Source organism: Halyomorpha halys, unplaced genomic scaffold (genome assembly GCF_000696795.3).
Source record: "Halyomorpha halys isolate HHAL.00 unplaced genomic scaffold, Hhal_1.1 Scaffold748.1, whole genome shotgun sequence".
NCBI lineage: Eukaryota > Metazoa > Arthropoda > Insecta > Hemiptera > Pentatomidae > Halyomorpha > Halyomorpha halys.
Genome location: NW_027111006.1, coordinates 60228 through 82565, shown reverse-complemented (window position 1 = coordinate 82565; position 22338 = coordinate 60228). Strand labels below are relative to the sequence as shown.

Genomic DNA, 22338 nt, shown 5'->3' with positions numbered 1-22338 from the left:
CCCGTTGATTGGTTCTCACTTCTTTGCCACGCCCGTGGAGTTCATCATAAAGCCCTCTCCCCTTTTGGCATCACTTTTTCCATCAGCTCTTTCCCTCAATTCTACTCCTTTCTCCAAGGAAGTGACTGTTATTTATGATGATGACTTGTTAATTTGTACATTTTCACACATACTATAAATGTACTATTAATATCAACGGTCATTAGGTATAAATAATCCAAAGTCAATGCAATAAACAATCTAAACTTTTTAAATTCGTTTTTATTTAATCATGAAAAATAACACTTATCAATATGTTTAAATTTCTATTCTTATATTAATTTAATTTATTTTTCCTTAAAGAATGCAAGGAGATAGTTTTGTTTGATTTTTTTTTTTATATCATCAGATAACTAAAAATCATATTTTTATTAATTTCGGGTTTATTTTGAATATTATCAATGTAAAAAATAAAACAATAAACTTAAGCCAATTATTTGTTTAAATGTTTTTATGATTTATTTACTAATATAAATCATAAAAACATATAAACAAATAATAAATAATAGGATTATTAGATTTTGTTTTGATTGCGCTAGATTTTAATATTTACTAATAAAAAAAAAGATCCAAAGCATTTTATCTGATAATCTTAAAGTAAAAATCTTTCAATATATATATTTTATTGGAAATATTATTTATAATGTAAACATCTGTTATGATCCTGTATTACTCCCACAAACAAGATTTAAGTCAGATGAGCTTCTTTAATATTGAATCCTGTTTCTGCTTAGTGCGGAAAAGGAAGACAACTCACTCTTAATGGTTGTCACTTTCACCCAACGGCATAGTTTTCAAGGAGAGTTTGTATACCAGTTGAGGAACATACAAGCAATTATAACTAACTTTATCTATTAAATTATTAAATTTAAAGAGTTTCTGAAATATCTGAAGTCATTGAGGGGTATAAAAGTTATTAATATAAAATAATATATAAGGTTTGAAGGGACGAAAAACTGGTTTAGTTATTTTTCTTGTGAACTGTAAGAGCCGTTCATTCATACATTTTTTAATATTTTTGGAATGTTTAACAGAAACAAGTAATTGTAAGTCCCTCAGTCATGAAGTTCAATAAATTATATTTATATTTTCCTCCATTCAAATTAACCCCCCCCCCCCCAAAAAAAAAAAAGTTATATTTCACTATTGGTAATAAGTATTGATATGAATTAAAATAATTTTAATAATAAATTGAAATAAAGTAATTATATAAATTAATATAAAACCAATGTTACAAGAAACAAGATTCCTGTAGAAAGTATTAATAATGCAGTGCTTGAAATCATTTTGATTCATACAGTCACGATCAGTATTTTCTTTTAGCAATATATATTTTATTATATTATATTAAGTATCTATGTTTTATTTCATGTCTGGGTTTTTTTCTCTTCAGTTTATTTTTCACTAAAATTGTGAACATAGTTGATACGTCGTAATGAGTTTTATATGGGTGTATCCCGAAACAACACATTATTTATTGAACATATTATGTTTAGAAAATAAAAAAAAAATGAATAAAAAAGTATTCTAGATAAAAGCTTTATATAAAATTTACACAGAATTTTTTTTTTTTTTTTTCAAAACCTCTTTATTTTTCATTTAAATACTAAAATACAATAAAATATATATACAAAATACAAAATATATAATTTGTATAAATATTGAATAATCAAAAATTAAAGTTGTAAAACTGTATTTACTGAAAGGTAGGCTCAAAATGTAAAATGATTTTTTAACTATTAAAACGTAATCCTTCCTTATTGATCAATTAATGTTATATTTCTTAATTTAATGAAATGAAAATAATATAATTTAATTCACGTAGCTGAATTTAATTCATCGTGACAAACTCAATTAAAAAAAGCTTTTTGAAACGAAAAATAAAAAAAATTTCATAACTTCTACTATGAAAATTCGTAATGTAATTATGGAATATAAAAAGAAAATTAGATATTTTGAAAAAAAAATTCTGATTTTTCATATACTTTTGATTGGCTTAAGTACAACAAAGCTTAAAAAAAAGAAGTAAAAATTTTTACATTTATTAAATCCGCATACATAATTAATTAAATTGGTAAAGAAGCGTTCAAATTTTGTTGAAGGTCTGGAATTTGAAAGTCCTTGGGCTGTACTGTTAAAAAAAAATCGAGAAAGGGATTGGCTATTTGAGCTAGCTATAAGGGCAATTAGAACGAAACGTGAGCTAAATCCTAACGCCTTGAGTCAGCCAATTTATACCAGCCATGTTTCGTTATTCATTAATTTATACTGGGCTTCAAATTATTTATTAAAAGCAAATCCGGATGAGAACTGATTACTGACATTAAAGCTAACGATGCTTCAATTTAATGGTTATGGTATTATATACGTTTGTATTTATAAATTTATATTTAATATAATGATGAGAAAATAGTTGACCGTGGATAATACAAAAGAGGAGAAGTTGGTTGGAGGTGCGGTGAGTAAATAACACATATAAGATTAAAAAAGTTATTTAATAGTGCCAACGTTTCGGCCAGAGTTTTTAGTCTTCATCAGGGCTAAGAACAAAGAGCAAGGTAACAACCAATGAATACTAAAAAAATAAAATAAAATAAACAGAATGATCAAAGTAAATAATAATACTGAATAAAAATAATGTGATGAAAGAAGTGGAAAATAAAAAAAATATATAAACAGAATGAACCAAGTAAATAATAAAAATAATGTGATGAAAGAAGTGGAAAATAAAACGCACATATAGATAACTCAACATTTAAGCAGAACAACACAATCAAGGAAAAAAATATTTTAAACTTATATAATGCAAAGAAAGAAAAGAATATTTTAATTTAATAATAATTAAAAAATTAAAAGTTATAGAAAGAAAAAAAAAGAAAGAAAATATGTGTAACTAATGAAATATGTAATTAGTAACTAATGAAACAATTAGTTACTCATATTTGCTTTCTTTTTTCTTTTCTTTTCATAGATTTTAATTTTTTAATTATTATTAAATTAAACTATTCATATTTCTTTGTTTCTTTGCATTATATAACTTTAAATTTTTTGTTTCTTTGAATTTGTTGTTCTGCTTACAAGTTTAATTACCTATTTGTGCGTTTTATTTTCCTTCTTTCATCACTTTATTTTTATTATAATTATTTACTTTAATCATTCTGTTTCTATTTTTAAATTTTTTTTTGTATTCATTGATTGTTATCTTGCTCTTTGTTTTGTTGCTCTTAGCCCTGACAAAGGTTAAAAACTCTGGCCGAAACGTAGGAACTATTAAATAAGTTCTTTAAACTTATTTGTGTTATTTATTGACCGCACCCCCAACCATCTTCTCTTCATATATATTTAATGTAGCTTTTACTGTGCTATAACCTTTGAGAAAGTAGGTTTCAATAATTTTATTTTCATATTTGTATACTCATTTTTACTTCCTACCTGATTAAACCACTTATATTTTAATGCTTAAAAGTTAATTCATAAAATGTATTCTTCATTTATAACAAAATCATCAAATGTAGACTTACTTAAATCTGCCTTTGTTTTTCTTTTTTTTGTTATATCAGCATTATATTGAGGTAGCGATGAAGTAATTTACTAATAAACTATTTAAGTTATTATAATTGAAGGTTATTTATTTGCAATTAATTATTTCCGCTGAGACCAATTTTTAAAAATTAATAATTAATTTTCCTTTACTCTTTTCTCCTCTCTATCCTCTAAAGATAAAAAAAAAAAAACCCATTTCCTTTTTTCTTCGCATTGTGTCTTCTACGTCAGCTGTGCTATTCAAGAACTCTGGCGTAGGATCTTGGTTTTAATTGGAACTGTGGCTCACCAGTTATTATGTAACTTGACCTTTTTTTTAGCCCCATGATATTGGGCCATTGAATTAATTTTACAAAACCCAAATTATAAAATTCATTATTCCATTTCCCTTTATTTGTCATTATGCTCATATAATCCAATAATATCAAGGAAGATAGCATCAAGTAATGTAATGTTTTAATGATGTTACGAAGTTTGAATTTGCACTATATAAATATAAAACGTAGTATTATTACAAATAAAATTGTGTAAGATAAAAAAATAAGGAACAACAATTTATTGCCTATTTTACACTGTCTCTTGAAAATGTATGCAAGAAATGAGTCTAAAAAATATTTGTCGTTTATTAATTAAAATAATAAATTATTTTTTATTTTGGGAAGTATTTGTAAAATAGGAGTGAGTACCCCCGTAGTATTAAAAAAAATGTTGAAGATACAGACAGCATTGTAACTAAAGATGCTTTTTCCTGAACAGATTTTTTTTTTGTTACATACCTTAAATGCAATTGGCTCGATTTAATTATTAGGTTGGTGCCTACGAAATGTCGGATTTTTAAGTAAGTATATAAAACTTGACCCAGCAGGACTTTAAAGCATAGATTCCTGTCTAAAAAAAAAAAAATATGCTTAGAATCAATAAATTCAGTTATTGAATTTTTCAGGCTGCCTTCATTTTTATACTCTTTACCCTAAAAACAGACCCAAATGTTTAAAAAAAGGAAAATCAGTTGGCAAGAGATCTGGTAAATTGGCTGGGTGCTGCAAAACTTCATATTTGGATTCATTTAATTTCGCAATTGTTCTTTCCAATTGGTCTTCCTCGCTGTTGATTTCGTTTTGTAAAGTCACTAGACCGAAATTGTTCAAACTAACGTTGCACTTTTCTATCGTTAACAGCATCTTGCCCAAACGTCTGGTTTATATTGCGTGCAGATTTTGGAGCATTATTACCAGGTTTATACTAAAAAAAAAAAAATTAATTCATATCAGTAAAAAATTCAAAACAACAAAAAGGAACATTCATGAGAAATCACCTTTGTTGAAATGTGACTCTGGCGATGGACAGTACGATTATTAACGAGGTTATGCAAAAAACAAAAGCATAACGAAAACAGGAAGAGAAATATTTGCATGTAAAAGAATCCGACATTTCATATGCACCAACCTAATATTTTGTTGGGATCTTTTTTTTCCGATTTCACTATTACCTTTCTCTTTTGGCTCTAAAATTATATTTCTCATACTTTCAATTTTTTCCCCTTTTCTTTCAATACAAATCTGATTACAATTTTCTTTCTGGCCGATCACAAGTGTATGATTAGGTTGAGTGAATTTCCTTGAAGAGCTTTGTAGGTCAGTATTGATTTATTCGTTTGGTGATATTTTTTATATGGTCGCTTTCTATACTCGTTTATTTTGTAAGATGTGTAAATAAACCTAGATGTATTACGTAGTATCTAGTAGTTTTCCCTCTGCGGTAATAAATCTGTGTTACGACTGTAGCTATTAAAATATTGGGTCATGTCTTATTTTCTTAGTTTTCCCATTAGATCTTATTTAATTTTTTTTGTTGGGGGGGATAGATGCATAGAGTATTTATTTGAATTTATTCTTGATTCTAAAATAAGATCAAAGCTGTGATCTGAGAATGTCGTAATAATATTCTCATACGAGGTCGTAGTATTCGAATCTGTTAAGGTGTTATCTTATCCATGTTCAGCGGCACCGATTCAAATCCGGTTGACTTTTATTCCGTGACGGCCCCATGATATCTAACTCGACCCTTATACTCTAGTTAAAATAATTTGGTAACCAACCTAAATGTCAGGAATAGTGAGGTAGGATTAAAACAAAAAAAAATTCTCAGAACGCTAATCTTAATAATAAAGTAGTCTGTTTTAACGTCAACGTGAACATCTTGGTGCAGTTACTTTCTCCGAAATTATGGCTGTATATGTTAAAAGGAACTTTTCCTCTCAGAATGGAGAACCTCTTGAGATTAAAGAACAAAATCGTGAGAAGTGTCTCATTTTGTCCAACGTAAATGAGAGACAGTGTAAGGACACGCAGAGGAGGCATTGTACAATGGGAGTATCGATTCCCACTGCATCAGCCGCTTACTGAGCACAATTGTTCTCTAGAGTTCTCCGTTCTCTAGGCACATTAATCTGCATGCTTTCCTATCGAATTGCACTTTAGTTTAAAATGTACGAATTACTTGAGACTAGGCTCTCTCCTTGATTCCACTTAATTATAATTCCTTGATTCGAAGGTTTATTATAAATTGTAGTTAGATAACCTTATCTCTCATGGAACCTCCTTTATCCGGAATAATGTATGCTCTTCCGGATTACGGTAAATTTTGGATAAGATATAGTACCAATAGTAAATTCAAAATTTTAGTTATCAAAGACTGTTATTGTCTAAAGTAAAATGTAAAAAAAAATATATATAAATAGTTACAAAATATGTAATGCAAATGTTAATATTGAAGTACGTAGTTGATTGAAAAAGTATGGTTTATTGTGTATAAATATTTAAATAATTATATATCCTAAAAAAAAAAAAATATATTTTTTTAATAGACATAGGTTTAATGATTCAAGAACACTTTTTTTTTTCTTGACCAAGATATTGGCATATGAAACAGCTAATTAGCTGTCATTTCGAAACAAAATGGCGAATGGTAATGTCGCGTTTTAGATAGTTCTGGAGTGATTTTTGGCTTTGGATCCCAATTTTAAACTGCTCAACTAACCACCTAAGACTACACTTATACCGAACAGAAGTTGACTGGATTTTCTATTGGATGTATGGATGACTGATATTAGTGCCGTCCGTAGCTCAGGTGGTTGAGGCGAAGTTCTTAGCAACCTGGGAACTGGGCGCGGTACTGGTTCGAATCCGGTATTTTGTGTAAACGATTTTTTTTTGCTATCTATGCCTGGTGGAGAAAACTATTCCTACGAGTGAGCCTCGAAGTCATTTTTGGTAACCTACAACGACTACATTGAAGTTTCCGCCGCGTACTAACCACCTTGATTGAGTGTGAAGATTCATTTTTCGGATCCGCTGAGAAACAAATATTAACTGCCCCAGGTGGTAATCAAACATACAATGTTCCAAATCTGGCGTTCTAGAACCTATACCCCAACCCGCACCGTCACATCCGTTAATAACTAATAACAATTTAGCAATATTGACAACAGCAATATTGTCGATTATGTTGCGGAAATTAGTTTGAGGCACAGTTAGATGGCAAAAAAAGAAAAAAAATCTTACTCGCAAAATTATTCTTTTTGAAGTTTTCCAGTGAAAATACATTTTCCTCTGTTTAAGTATACATTATTAATAACTTTTAGGTGCATGTATATGAATTATAATTATTTTGTTAAATTTTTAAATAGTTACTTGGCAATATTGGTCTTGAACCTAGTTTATTCCTCTGAAAATTAGTCATCTGAAAACTTTATGCATTTCCACGTCTAATTTTTGAGTGAGCATATCTTATCTATGCCGTGAGTCATGTTATATAGTGACGTTAAAAACCTGCAGTTGTTTTTCGACATCCGTCCTCGATTTTACAGTTCATTTAACAAAGCTTACTGCTTCTTTAGCTTACTCCGCCATTAGCAGCCATGTTGTAAGTATACTCTTTTAGAAGTATTCCTTTAAACGGTAGTTTTGTCTTAGCAAAATTTAACATCGTAATTAAAAATTCTAATTGTAATTGATTTTTTTTTTATAATTCATCAAAATGTTCAATTTATATAATGAATGTTATGTAAATTGAAAATTTTGAATATATATTTTGTTAGAGTTATATTTATATTTTATTTTACCAAATGATTAAGTTTATCAATATTGTACCGACGTTAAATTTTGTAAGTCCAGAGAAATAGAGGAGTTCTGTATTTTGACTTAAAAAAATAGAAGAATAAGCTCTTTCTCATACACATATAGTTGTTCCCTAAATTATAAAATTGTTTAAAAGAATAACAAGGAACAATAAATAAATCAATATATGACATTGGTTTGTAAAGATAAACACAATAGTACTTCAATAAAAGTCATATATTTAAAGGACTGCGGGTTTGAGTCATGTATATGCTATCCGTGTATATCCATTTTATAATTATAGGTCGATTTTCAATTAACGCTCTTGTATTTTATTAATTTGAGAATTATGGTTTTTTTTTAAATCGTTGTTAATTTATTTAAAATAAATATCAAAAAAGTTAAATCTGCAACTACCTTTGGGTGGTAAACTAGCTGATTGCCTTTTATGCAGGTCAGTTTACTGTTATTTTTAATCATTTATTCTGTTGACATGCTAAATCAGGAACTCTATTTGTCGACTGATTGTCTGACTATTTGATGACTGTAGTCATACATAAAAAAAAATATATTTTTATTATGGTTTTTGATAATGTTATCACATCAAGGTTTAGTACACTTATCAACAATAATGATTTTTTCGTACACACATTAATTTTTTTTTGTTTAAACCGTTATAAACCGAAACTGTTTTTCCAATCAAAAGTAAGCGTTATTGAAAACAAGTGTAAAAAAATTATTTTAAAACCTGATGGTTTTTCTTCAACCTCCATTTCGGCATCTTTTAACTCCTGTATGACCTTTCTGAATTTTCTTTAACAATTTTTCCTCTCGGTTAAGAATTTTAGTTTAAAAATATTTCTGTAACGTTATTCATTAGTTTCATTATTTTTACTATCTTCGGATTTGATCTTTGGTGAATCTTTTCGATTGATAACGAAGTAGTCAATTGCTTTTGAACAAGAAAATAACCTTTGGTTAAGTTTCTATCGTGAGAAATTTTTAATTATTAAATTGTCTTCGAATTTCTCTCTCACATGCCCATTTTTGCAGAGATCCTGAATTTATGTCAACATTAAAACATTCAAGAAAATGTATTTTAGTTTTATATTAATGATTGGGTAATAATAATCATCCATTATAGGTTTCTAATCGTAATTTGGGTTGTTTATTTAGAGATTTATTAATATCAAGTCATTATTTCGAGGTCATCATGGTTCCATTGGATGCTCCTACTTCAACCGGTTGCATGGTTCATTACCTACTCCTAGAGCTAGATGAGTAACATGTTGAAGAGCTTGGATCTCTGACTCATTCTGGTTTTATTGTTAAAGAATCCAAAGTAGACTATTACAAGAATAGAAAATAATAAATTATCATTCCCCATTTGATATGATATTGTTAGCTGCGATGTATTATTAATAAGTTACATTTTATATTCATTTTCGCCTTTAATGTAGTTATACATTCCTATAAAAATATTTTACACCTTAGAGATCAGGTCATTTATTATTTTAATTTTTTTTGGCACCTTGTGAACTTATAAAACTTTTGCTTGAGGCTGAAATACTCCCCTGCAACACGCCATCTTGTTTCCACTTTTCAAGCTGAGTAACTCTTGGTATGAGACGGGTCACCACAGACCCATCAGCCTGTAGCAGTACCTCGCTAAAGTTTACGAAAAGATCATCTTGAATTATCTTCAGATATTCTGTGATCAACATTCCACAATACCTTACGAGATAATTGGTTTTTAAGCCTACATGAGCACTGAACACCATCTCATAAAGCTAAAGACAGAAGTGAACTCCAACTTCAACAGAAATACGGCCACGGCTATGACTTCCATAGACCGGCCAAAAGCCTATAGATATCGATAAAGTAAGCTTATAGGTCTCGAATGTCCGAAGCAGCATAATTCGGTCATTGCCTCTTTTCTGTAAAACTGAGGTTTCTGTGTAATGGTTCAAGAGAAGCAGTTTAGCACCGTTCCATTGAACTGTGGTGTGCTACAAGGGGCACTACTCTCGCCAGTATTGTTCTCGATTTACTCTGCTGAAGTAGTAGGCGAAAACTACAGAACAGCTACGATCGTCGCTTTCACGGATGACATTGCCATCTACTGCAGCATCATCAACCCCATGCTTAAAAAGTATGCAAAGTGATATGCATTAAATTACTGATCTTGCCACCAATGGCCTCACCAGTGCAGTTGCAACAGGCAGAACTGTTGCAGCTTTTGCAGTGGTCTTGTAAACATTGTAGATAGTCTTAGGTATAAGTTTTTAATATTTAATCCATAACATGGGTGTGCCTCAGCACCATTTAATTTTACACCCTAACTCATGTTATTAACAACACAATATCTCTATCACATAAAATTTTTCACTATAAAACTCAATTTCAGGAAAATTTCACAACTTCTCAATTAGTCTTTCTGGTGTAATTCACGTTTAATTTGAAATAAATGCTTTGAAAAAAATTAACTTCGTTAAGTAACATTGTATCTGTAAAGATGAAATATTTACTTTTGTATTCAAATATTTTATAGTGATTCTCCCAGTTTTTTCGTTACTTTTGGTTTTTAATTTGGAAGTTTTAATCACCCTACTTCCCCCTTCTCTTCTTTTATTTTCTCTCCTAACATAATATTTATTGATTTTACTATTTATTTACCCCTCCCAATTCGTATATTTTACTTTATATCGTATTAGTTGTATTTTATCGAAATTATTTTTTTCTGAAGAATTCTATTGGATTGCTGATTCTCCATAGTTCAAGGCTGAGTTAACGAATTAAAATTCCATTAAAAATTGTATTTACGTTTGATTGAATTAGGGGAAACAGAAATGTGACTACCAAAACCAAATTTGTTCGTTGATATTTAAGTGATAATTTGATTCCAAGTATATATTTTTTTTGTTTATTTTATACACGAATAAACTTTGACTTTGTTATTGAGATGGCAATAATAATAAAAATTTAAAAATAAACTTGTTTTGGAATGTCACTTCTCAAGTTCTGTTTTCGGCATATTTACAGTTCTGGTACTTCACGTGAATTAGAAATTTCAAGTAATTTAAATTTAGTAAACTTATAACCAATTATTATTATGTTAACACACTAATAAATATTTACAAGAAGAACGCTGTTATTGTTTTAATACTTTGTTTGATTTCTGTAATATCTTGGCCTCATTTCACCTAATAAACTGAGATTAGGATTTAGTTAATGCTTCACTTCTTGAGATAAACTTAATCCTGTCCTATTGTACGTTCCAGATTGCAAAAGTGTCAACCATTGTTTCGTTCGGTTATGGTCTAATGCTTCTATTAGTTCATAACTTAGAAGATAGAAATATATCTTATATATATAAATAAATATATATTAACTTAAATGGTATATTTTGATATTAACCAACATCATTTAGAATATTTCTATGTTCCATTCTTCAATAAGTTTATAGCTGGAGGTTACGGAAAATTTATGAAGATTTAGATTAAAGCAACTATACTATTTTAGTATAAAAAAATCTTTGTTCTCCATTTGAATGGACTACTTTTATTTCTGAACTACTAAATTGTTTTAAGGGTTTAAATAAGGCAAAGTTCAGAGAGAAAATCTTCGAGGTCCTACTAGTAGACATTAAGCATACACCCAATCCTATATTTCTGGTAAATCTAAAAATATTTATTCAGAATTCAGAATTAGTTTGTTTGTAGATGTACATACACATATATAAATATTGTAGATATTTTTAGGATGAGATCACAAATTTATTTCCCGAAATATCAGTTCAATTCATTTCAAGTACTCCAATTCGCTGCGTAAACATTTATAAATTGTTTTGAAGAATGTATTAAAAAAAAAAAAAAGAAAATACAGAACGCATACTTCATTCTTCAATCTTGACGGTTATTTCGAAATATTTGTTTCAGAATATAATTTTTTATTATTATTATTTGCAATGGGGCTTAGGAAAACAACTACATAACCCCCCATAAAAATTTTAGGTTTCACGTTTCAAGAAACGCAGAATATAAAATAAAATTTAAATAACCGAAATCTGCTTTGTTTTCAATGATGAACAGATTTGTTTAGAGTTGTCATGGCTGCGCCATCTGCCATTTTGTTTCAAAATCGGAGATTACATTTTTCATACGTCTTTGAAAACTGAGGTAAATATAAAGTGTTTAGAAATCATTATAACAAAATATATTCAATGTTAACATTTTTTTTCTTCAACATTTTGACCGCTACAGAGACTTTGTCATCTTTACCTAGTGTGTCCGTATATCTTTTGTAATTTTCTTTTCTTTTCTGATTACTTTTCTATTCTTAAAATTTCGTATTTTTGAGCTAGCTTTTGCTAAAGCTAATTATTCTTAATGCTTTTGTGGCTCATGCTTGATTCGTAATTATTGGTTGTTTGTTATTTACAAATCAGTTGCTTGCAAGGTTTTTTTTTATTTTTTAATAATTAAAAAAAATTGCATGTTAACCTGGTTTTGATTATTACTTGTTTAAATACAAATAAAAAAATTATCGAAACAAGTCAAATTTAATTATAATTAAAAATATAAATAAAAAGTAACTGTTGGATTAGGTCTAATTAATTATTGTTAATATTAAAAAAGTAATTATATAATATAACTAATGGTTATATGATAAATTACCAATTAATCAATCAATCTGTCGCTGATTAATTGCAAATAGATAATTTACATTTATTCACCAAATATTTTCACTGTTTAAGACGTACTTTTGCTAATCTCATGTATTACTATGAATCAAACTTGTATAAAATGGAACTATTTATTTATTGGAAGATTAAAAAAAACAAACTAGAAATCATTAGTAATGATAGTTAACGAAATTGATATATTTAATTATAAATAAAGTAATTATATTTAGCATATAAAATTAACGATTTAATATAATTGGATTGTTTATTTTAGGAAGTCTAAAATTACTATTTTAAATTTTTTTTCGAAAAATCTGAGAAAAAATGTATTGCTTATTTGGACGTCTTGTTAATTTATTTAGGAAAATATCATAAAACTACTACTGAATATACTGAAAAATCTATACTTAGTGAATTTATTGTGGGAAACTTTTATCTCAGGAACCATTAGACATACAGATTTCTAATAGCACTCGAATTAAAGTTGATTTAATGTGCTATAAAGTAGTTCATACCGTTTATCTTCGTAGTGGTAGTAGTTTTTAGATTTTCATATGAAATTTGATCCTGACTGCTAGAAATCTGTTTATTTTAGCAAATATTATGAAAACTAGTACTTCCACAAAGATGGACGTTATAAACTACTTTAGTTTTATACTAAATGTGCTGAATACCTGAACTAATACTAATCCATTGCAACGATTTATTATTTTGAATATAGATCAATTCACTATTTTATTAAATTTAATTACATAGTAGGTGTTTATGGGTATGGAGTTGATCATGAAAGGACATTTTTTAAGTTAGTTACACACTTAGATTATATTATCTTGTAAACTAGATACTAGATGGTAACTAGATTAGTTAATCTTTCGAATTTTTGGTCCTAATCCTTATTGTACGAATAATAAATGTCCTTGGTTTACTACAAAACCAAAAGTTTATTTAGTTGAATTTCATTCCAGTAACTATAATTTGACACCACTCTTTAATTTATATGTGACTGAAGAACTCGAGTGCAATAAATATGTCATTCTATTTCTTAGAAAACGTATGTTTTTTTTTTTCAAAGCTTACTTTTGATTTAAGTGGACGTTCTGTAAATGGTTAAGTACACTAGATGAAATGCTTTTCACCAATTAAATCTTACTTTTTTTTTTAATCATAATTGGTATTCTGTTTATACAGCATGATACAGACAGAAAGTTTCAATCAAGAAGATTGGTTTTATATCTGTAATTATAAACGTGGACTGCAACAGTCGGAAATTACAAATAGAAGGTGAAAGGAATAGGCTATTAGAAAATAATCCAGAAGCAGCCGCCCAGTGAAAGCAATGATAAGACCCATTCAACCAGTCCGTCCGGAAAATACGGCCTAGTTGGTGACGTCAAGCATGACGTCATTCCCCCCTTACCAGCTTCAAGGGATGAGTCAGATTAAATTTTACTCTTTCTCTGTATCTTTATCATTTTAGTTATTGTATTATAATTTTAAATTCATTATACACCTTTATATGAATTATAAATTCTAAATCTTCGTAATTATTGAAAATAAATATATATCATGTTATGGTATTCATGTATGTTACGGCCAGTAAGCTGTGTGATGTCAGTTGACAGAAGGCCAGATCATCTATAGGATATATGCGGACGGATCCAGTCAATAGCTCTACCGCAGTGGAGCGGTCCCTCCCCATTCTCTGTAACCCCCGGCCAGCGGATCCTGGGCCAATATTGTGACCCCTTGCATTTTATATATATTTTTGATTATTCCTTGTTCTAAATATTGTATTCGCTATTAATAAATAAATAATAGGAGGTAGGGGAAAAAAATCAAAAGAGCAGTCTTTGTTCTCTTGGCCAGTTGTCTCCGAGCGTTTCATTTTATACTCCTTTCTCACTTTTTGTTAAAGTTATCAATCCGTCCGTAAGTTGATGGGTTTCTAATAACGACCTATAGTCATGTTTAGGTAGAAATTAATGCTCATATTTTTCTGCATGTTTAGTTATTTGCCTCTGATTATTGCCGAATAGTTTTGGATAAACTAATATTAATTGAGTTGTATTATAGCAATATGAATGTAGCTCCATTCCGCAAAATTTTGGTAAATTAAAAAAAGTTTTTTCTTAATTCTAAATTCAATTGTTGAGATAGTGACATCTCATTATCCGACCTACTCACATTTTGCATCATGGAAAAGAGCGATTCAAAGCTGGAAAATTCAACCACCTGATTATTACTGCAAACTCCTTAAATGTCATTTTCTTATCAGGAACTGGGGAGTACTGTCACATCAATGATACCTCATCTTTCCTTTGCTGAAATTGTGTATAATATTTAGGAGTATTGGAAATGCTATTCCCAGCACCTTTACAGGTTTTTGCTGCTGGGTTTGTTGACCTACCTTCATTCCATAATCAAGCGAAGTGAAAAGTTTCAAATATTAATTTGACACGTCTTAAGTCGTGTTAAGGCTAGAAATAATTCCACAGTTTGTGTTAGTACCCTCCAGCGTTATGTTACTGCCATCCTGTGATCATATTTTGATTAAGATGAATGTTTTAAAGTTTATTCTTTCCTCGTAATTCTAATAAGTGATATATAAGAGTCGGTGATATGCTAACTCACCAGCATGTGAGGCCAGTAATGTGCCAGCTGTGTAGGGTGCGTCTTAAGTGTATACAATGTACAAAAGCGATGCAAGGGTTGGTCCCTGGGGTACATCATCTCTAATTGGACGTTTGAAAGGGAGCCTGTTTCCTGTCAGGCTGCGCAAAACCTGTATTAAAGAAGGATGAGGTAGCTGTTTAGAGGAAGAGGAGATTTCTGTTTGAAAAGATTCTGCTTCCAGAACTGCAACAAGTTAAATATACAAATGATATATGAATATTCCATGAATAGAATTAGTTTACAACATTTAAACTATTTCTATTCCATATTTGTGTCTTTTTGTTTATAAAATAACGGGTTTACATTTATTTCCAAGTAGTTACAGATAATAGAATCGACCTTTCCCCTCTGGCTAGAATAGGTTGGATTAGATTAGAGTCAAATTCTAATTAAAAAACCCCAAATTATGTAAATCATTGATTTTTTTAAAAATTATTTCATAGACTGATTTATTTAATAATTAATTGATAAGTTATTAGAATTCCGTTTTACCTTAAAAGTTGTACGTTAATCATTTAATATTATATTTCTTCTAAAATCATAGTTTTACTAAAAAATTCATTTTAAATAATCAAGGATTTTGGTTCTGCCAATAATTGAGTGCTAAGTCCAAGTTATCAAATTATTCATGAGACTATAAAAATTTTAAAACAGTAAATTTTATAAGAAAACTAAATGATTTTTGTGGGTTTCTATGATATTGAAAAATAGGCTATTTGATCAAGCATTATAGGTTTTATTGTTATACTTTCTGAATTTTAGGTTTCTAAGGAATCTGAAATTTTGTGTTAGATTTAGTGGATTTTAGCATAACGATTGCAAACATATTACTATACCTCCTTTAAAATACATTTTCAACCTTATTTCTTTTTCAACGTTGTTTTTAAATGACGGTTTCAGCGTAACCAGAGAATTGATAATTAATATGTTTTAAAAAGCGATTGGTTTTATTTTAAAAGTGTAAAGATTTTGTTGTATAAAGGAGATAAATAAAACTGTTTGTTACCAAATTATTGATTACAAATGAAGTCATATATCCAAAATGCTTTTTTACAAGGGAAAAACAACATAACAGGGGAATTAATTTGGCTTTTGTAATCTTGTTATAAAGGATATTGAAAAAACCCTTTTACCCGTTGGTTGAGTCCATCGCATGCAGAATGTCATAAAAAAAAAAAAAAAAATGGATTCATCAGGATTTCGTATGATAGGTTTCGTATTTAGTCAACTTTTGTTCAGTTTTATTACTTTTTAAAAACATTTAAAAGTTGAATGTGAAATAATTATTCAATTCCTGTCGATTAAGGATAAAAATACTTTAAAATAGTGGTCATAATCATGACTCATGAGCAATAGACAACTAATAAGTTTTCTAATTTAAATAAATTTGTTGGTTGATAAAAAAAAAAGTGCTATACTATGCGTTATTTGTAATTACTGCTTTATTTTATTTTTAAAAAAAAACTTAATAAAATGGTTGCTAAATAGAAAAATCTTACTTTTCTATTGTGTTATCAAACAAATGTATGTAATTAGATTGTTTTATAATGATTTATATTTTATTCTTCGTACATAAATTTATGTAAATGTGCCTGCTTCATATGGAATTAACACGTGCTATGGTACTCGGAGCAGCTAACTTAAGTGCATGCGTTGCTAAATTAAGATGTTTCGGCCAAGACCTACTTCGAGAGCTCTAGGCTAGGCCGTGTCTCTTGGTTTATCGACCGCTTGGGCATTCTGGTTTTTAATATATATTATGCAATAATGTTTTTAAAAATGTATTTTATAATATTGTTTAAATTGAAAATATGTTTCATTTGTGAGATAGCTAACAAATCTTATAAATATTAAATATTATTTTATTATATTCGATGTATTGATGCTTAATTGTGTACTCTGCCAATTAAATCACATTTTTCACTCGTATTTATGTGATAAATAAATGTTAATTTTAAAACACAAAGCATTTGTTTCATATCACTTACATCATTTTTGCCTACCATGTAATTTTTTCCTGATTAAATAAACAATTTTTTACAAAATTCTAATTGTTTCGTTGACTAAAATTCAAATATATAATTTTTTTTTCTTTTCATGTACATAGTTTGATTTTTTTCCTTCTGTTTATGTATATTTAGAGAGAGATTTTATTTATTTTGATTTTTTTTTTCATTAATTTATTTATTTTAGAGTATGAATGTAGTTTAGTTATCACTATTACCTATTGACCTACAATGGCAGATTGTAATATTTATCAAGAAATAATGTATTGGATATTAAAAAAAAGTCAAATAAGTAAGAATAGAATAAGAAGAAAATGTATATTATTTTTCCATAGAATTGAGAATGAACTGTATAATTATTTATAATTTATGTTAAATCAAATTTGTAGAATACTGATTGATAACTTATTCATTTATGTTTTAGAAATTATTATTGTTTCTTAAATACATCCCCTTAGATATTTATTAGTATTTTGATTTTATTTGTATCTTTTGCCGTAACAAAAAAATAATTTAATAATTTTACTAAACTAAGAATCTCTCTTAAAATATTTTATTCTAGGTTATTGCTTATTTGTACAAATTTTACATTTTCCCACTTTTAGTGTACTTCTTTAATTATACTGCGTTTTACCATTTGTTTTATAATATAAATCATTAATAAAATATTTTCAATATCTTTTTTATTTATAAAATTATTTTTAAGTTATGAAATTTACTATTATACATTTAATAATGCATATAGTTTAATCAGCTTCGATTGTTAACTTCTCCAAATTTGTATATATATATTTTTTTATTCATTTTGTTAAGTTTAATAATTTAGACACTTAAAAATTAAACGAAACGTCAATTAATGCACTAATTTAATTATTAGGTGTTTTACACTTTATTTTTTGAACTTTAAATAATTTATAAAAAACTCCAGTTTCTTTAATAAAATCATTTTTAAATTAGAGTAAAAGTTAGTTAGAATTTCTCTTGATTGTTTTCCTTGCTGTGCGATTTCTTTATTGTTATATCATCACGTATTAACGTTATCAGTTGAGCTATCTTCAGATGAAAAGAGAACAAGTTTTGATAAGTGATTACTCATTCTGTGTTATTTTTATTTTTTTTATTTCTCATGATTTAGTAAATATTTTTTTAAATTAATCATCCCGTTAATGAGAAGGCGGGTCACTGGCTCAATAAGACTTGAACTTTAATTTCTGCGAAATTCTGCTTGTTGCGTTGACTAAAATTCAAAAAATTTTTTTTCATGTACATAGTTTGATTTTTATCCTTCTTTTTATGTATATTTAGAGGGAGGTTTTATTTATTTTGTTGTAATTTTTTTTTCAATTATTTATTTATTTTATTCTCATTTTATTTTGTTATTTTTTAATTTAATTTTAGTATCAATGTGGTCAGTTATCACTATTACCTATTTCCCAAATATAGCAGATTATCATATTATTTATCAATAAATAAATTATCGGATATTAAAAAAAAAAAGTACATTATTTTTCGATAGAATTGAGAATGAACTGTATAATTATTTATGATTTATGTTAAATAACATGGCTCAATAAGACTTGAACTTTAATTTCTGGCTCAGATTAGAATCCGTTAAGTTAGAACCTTACCTTTCAGTGAATTGGACAAAGTTGGTGTTAAAGCGTAATGGTGACCACTTGGCATCCTAGTACATTAAAGTTTTGGTCATAAATCTTTCATAGATCATTTTTATTCTTGTTAATTTTTTTTTATATTCCATTATTGTTTGCTGTCATCGTACTAGCAAAATACCTCGGCAGTTATAACTAGGTAGCCTGGAACTCACACTCTATTTCATTAGTCATGTTTATTTTATTGTAAATGTTTCTTTGATGTTCTAATCTCGGAATGCGGAAACCCATGTCGGCTTAAATGTTTAAACGATGTTAATGTTTTTAAATATTTACGGAAGCAGCTATTTATACCCGGCTGTCTGGTATGAGAGCAAGATCTTTTTTGATTCTATTCATTGTAGAAAACTTACATTATACCCCATTTTTTTCTAATTGATTTTTAAGGTTATTTGACCAAAACCTTTACAAAAGTCTCGTAAAATTTAAATGATAAATATTAATTTTAGTTTCTAAGGGCTTATGAAAGTCTTAAGTATCTTAGTCTTTTTTTTTTTTAATCATTCTAAATATAATATTTTCGTATGCTGATCAGTAGATTGTTTTGTTCATTAACCGATTTGAAATTATAATTATAATTGTGCTTTAGTCAAGAAATTTTATCCACTATGAGCGTTAAAAAATCCTGCTTTCTATAAACATTAGAGAAATAATTAGTGCATTTAATTAATATTTATACAGAACTACTTATTATTATTAATAATATTTATAATATAATAGAATGAGTGTTTTATTTATATTTGATAAGCAGGGTAGCTCAGTGAGTAAGGTGCCGTGTTGCTAACTCTCTGGAACCCGTATTGAAATCTGGTTGTGGTAGGTAATTATTTATTCTGATACTGTAGCCAGAGCTCTTCTGAAAAGTGGGTACCCCTAATCTGGGGAAGGGAAACAGGTCTAGAGTTTCCTTTTAATAGATGCGTAAGTAATGTTTTAAAAAAATTCGTTAGTAATAATGAAGGAAAAAAAATGTTTAGGGTTCTCGCTCTTTTAAAGTTCCTCTTAATTTTACTCATTATCTTCGATATTATTATATATATTATAGTAATATTTACATAGCACATGTATAATACAGATTTATTTTTATATTTTATTACTTAAAGAATTTTCATTTCACGATTTAAACACAAGATAGGGTATTCATCTGTATCATGAACACAGATATGCATTATGGAACCAATATTTATTTTTTTTTTTGTCGTGTTTTATAAGTTTTGTCGATTATTTTCTCATTTCCTAACAAAACTCAGGGCTCTACCTATAATTATAATTTTTTTGTTAATGGCACTAATAAACCAAATAACATTTCTTGACACACAATTACAATTATAATTTCAAATCGCTTAATGAACAAAACAATGTATTGAACAGTACATGAAATTATTTTATTCAGAATGTTTATTGACCGTATTTTTAAAATGACCGTATCAATTCAAATTATGAAGGAGATGGTCAGTCAGGGGTGTGGTCACAAGGAAAAGAAAAAAGTATTAATTAATTATTTATTTATATAAGTAAGAAAAATAATTTATTTTCCGACGTTTCGTCCCACTTTATAGAGCTTCATCAGGCCTAAAAAGATACAAAAAACAACTAAAAATATTTTGAAATAATAGAATAAAATACAAAAGATAAATTAAAGTAGGGTTAAAATTATATAAATATAAGTGAAAACAAAATAATATACAAATGAAAGAATAGAAGAAATAAATTAGTATAAATATAAAATAGACTGGGATAAGAAGTAAACAAACTATGAGGTTAAAAATGAATAGGAGACGTAATAACAAGTAGAATTGAGAAAACAAAATTTAACACACTTAAAAACGGAAAATAAAGAAGTAAGTTAAGATCACATAAAGGCGTGAAAGAATAAGTACAATAAAATTAATAATATATGAGAATGAGTAAAGAATAACTCAGGACCAACCTGATTTGTTGATTTGCTCTTTATTCATTTATTTGTATTAAAAATTTTATTGTATTTATTCTTTCTCGACACATATACCTCCCATAGGAGGGTGGGAGGGAATTTTGGTAGCGTGATCCTTCCCATAAAATTTGGCCAGAAACAGTATTGAACCAAATGCTCTTTATATATTGTACTGCAATGTTATTTATTTCTAAATTTATTAGATATTTTTGCAATATGAATATTAAAAATGTACCTGTAATAATTATTTTATATTCTACAGGACGTAAATACTCCTGTCTTGACGTTTACGATAATAGAATTGTAGTAGAAAATAGCCATTTGGTGTTGGATCAATACCCCATTCATGAAATCCTTCCTTAACTATTCCCTATTTTGTAACACGCGAAGTTGCGGTAGTGCCTTGGCGCATGGTATAAATCAAGCTGAACACGAGATATCTCTATTATTATGAACTTATTTGCGTTTATTATGTCATTAATAAGTACTGTCTAGATTTGAACGTCGAAATTTGAAAATTTATTGACCTTGGAAAAGTAGCTTTGGGGGAAAAAAAACTCGCCGAACAGTTCATTTATTTTCAAAATTATTTTAGTTACTTCTTTGTCATAGCAAAGTTTATTATCTTCTTTATGCTATATTTATTATTTTGTTGTAATTTCGTATTTTTTTTTCATATATATAAAATTGTATATAGAGGATTATCTTTTTTTTTTTTTTTTACAAATTCAAATTCTTAACACCTGCAAAAAATTAAATTAATTTATAAAAGGCAATACTTGAAGGTTTTAAGATGAGACGTTTAATAAAATATTGTTGTGATTTGTTATATCCTTTATTTAAGAAGGACTATCTTAAGAATATGCATTTTTCAAAAAGGCATCTTGCCAAATTTTGTTTAAAGTGCTTAATGGTTTGTCTGGTATGCAGCTTGCTGCGTTGCTTGTGATTTAGAAATATGCAGCTATATTTAGAGTTGAAAACCCATCGCTGTGTCATTGACATTTGGCCTGCATATCTTGAAATTCCTACGTTCATTTGCACATTGTCATTAATTATTTATTTCTCTTTATTGTTTGATATTACTTAATATTTTCTCATAATTAATGTTCTTATTATTCATGAGGATAATGAACATGATATTGTGTGTAGGAAGTGTGTTTACTTTTTTTTTTTTTTTTACTTTCACCTAGTTTGGGTAGATAAAGCAAAATTGTCCGTGGGTGTGTAAGCAGCCTAGCTCAAAAAACGAATTTGAAAAATTCAAAAATTGAATTTATATATTTCGGTAATATGTATACCTGGGATATTACCTACAATTTTAGAGAATGGATTTCACATTTTTTTTTTTTTTTTTTTTTTTTTTTTTTTTTTTTTTTTTTTTTATGATTTTCTTAAAAGCGGATCTAAAGATTATGATTAAACTTGCTTAATTACCGTACAATTATGTGATCTTTAATACCAGATAGATCTTATCCTCATCGAAATTGACTATCAGGACTTAAACAGAATTTTTTTTTAATTTACTCTAAAATAAATATAATTTGGCTTATTTGAAATAAATAATTAGTTCTCATTGTTAGCAATAATAAACAATGGATAAATACAATATATAAAATAATTTGATTATTAATTAAAGGGAAAGTAGAGACAGATGTTCGAGTCGGAAAAT

The 22338-nt window shown here is 27.9% G+C and overlaps 1 protein-coding gene across 10 annotated transcripts in view; it reads left to right on the top strand.

The window, feature by feature from the left end:
* The window catches only part of LOC106685837 (serine-rich adhesin for platelets), a 103961-nt gene that overhangs the window by 26281 nt on the left and 55342 nt on the right, over positions 1-22338 (top strand). Inside the window, exon 1 of one of the 10 annotated variants that reach the window (XM_014428779.2) lies at positions 7405-7506. The exons of the other annotated variants lie outside the window; for them this stretch is intronic. The gene's annotated coding sequence lies outside the window, so the exon portion shown is untranslated. Of the gene's footprint in view, positions 1-7404; positions 7507-22338 lie in introns of those variants that run through there. 10 annotated transcript variants of the gene reach the window in all.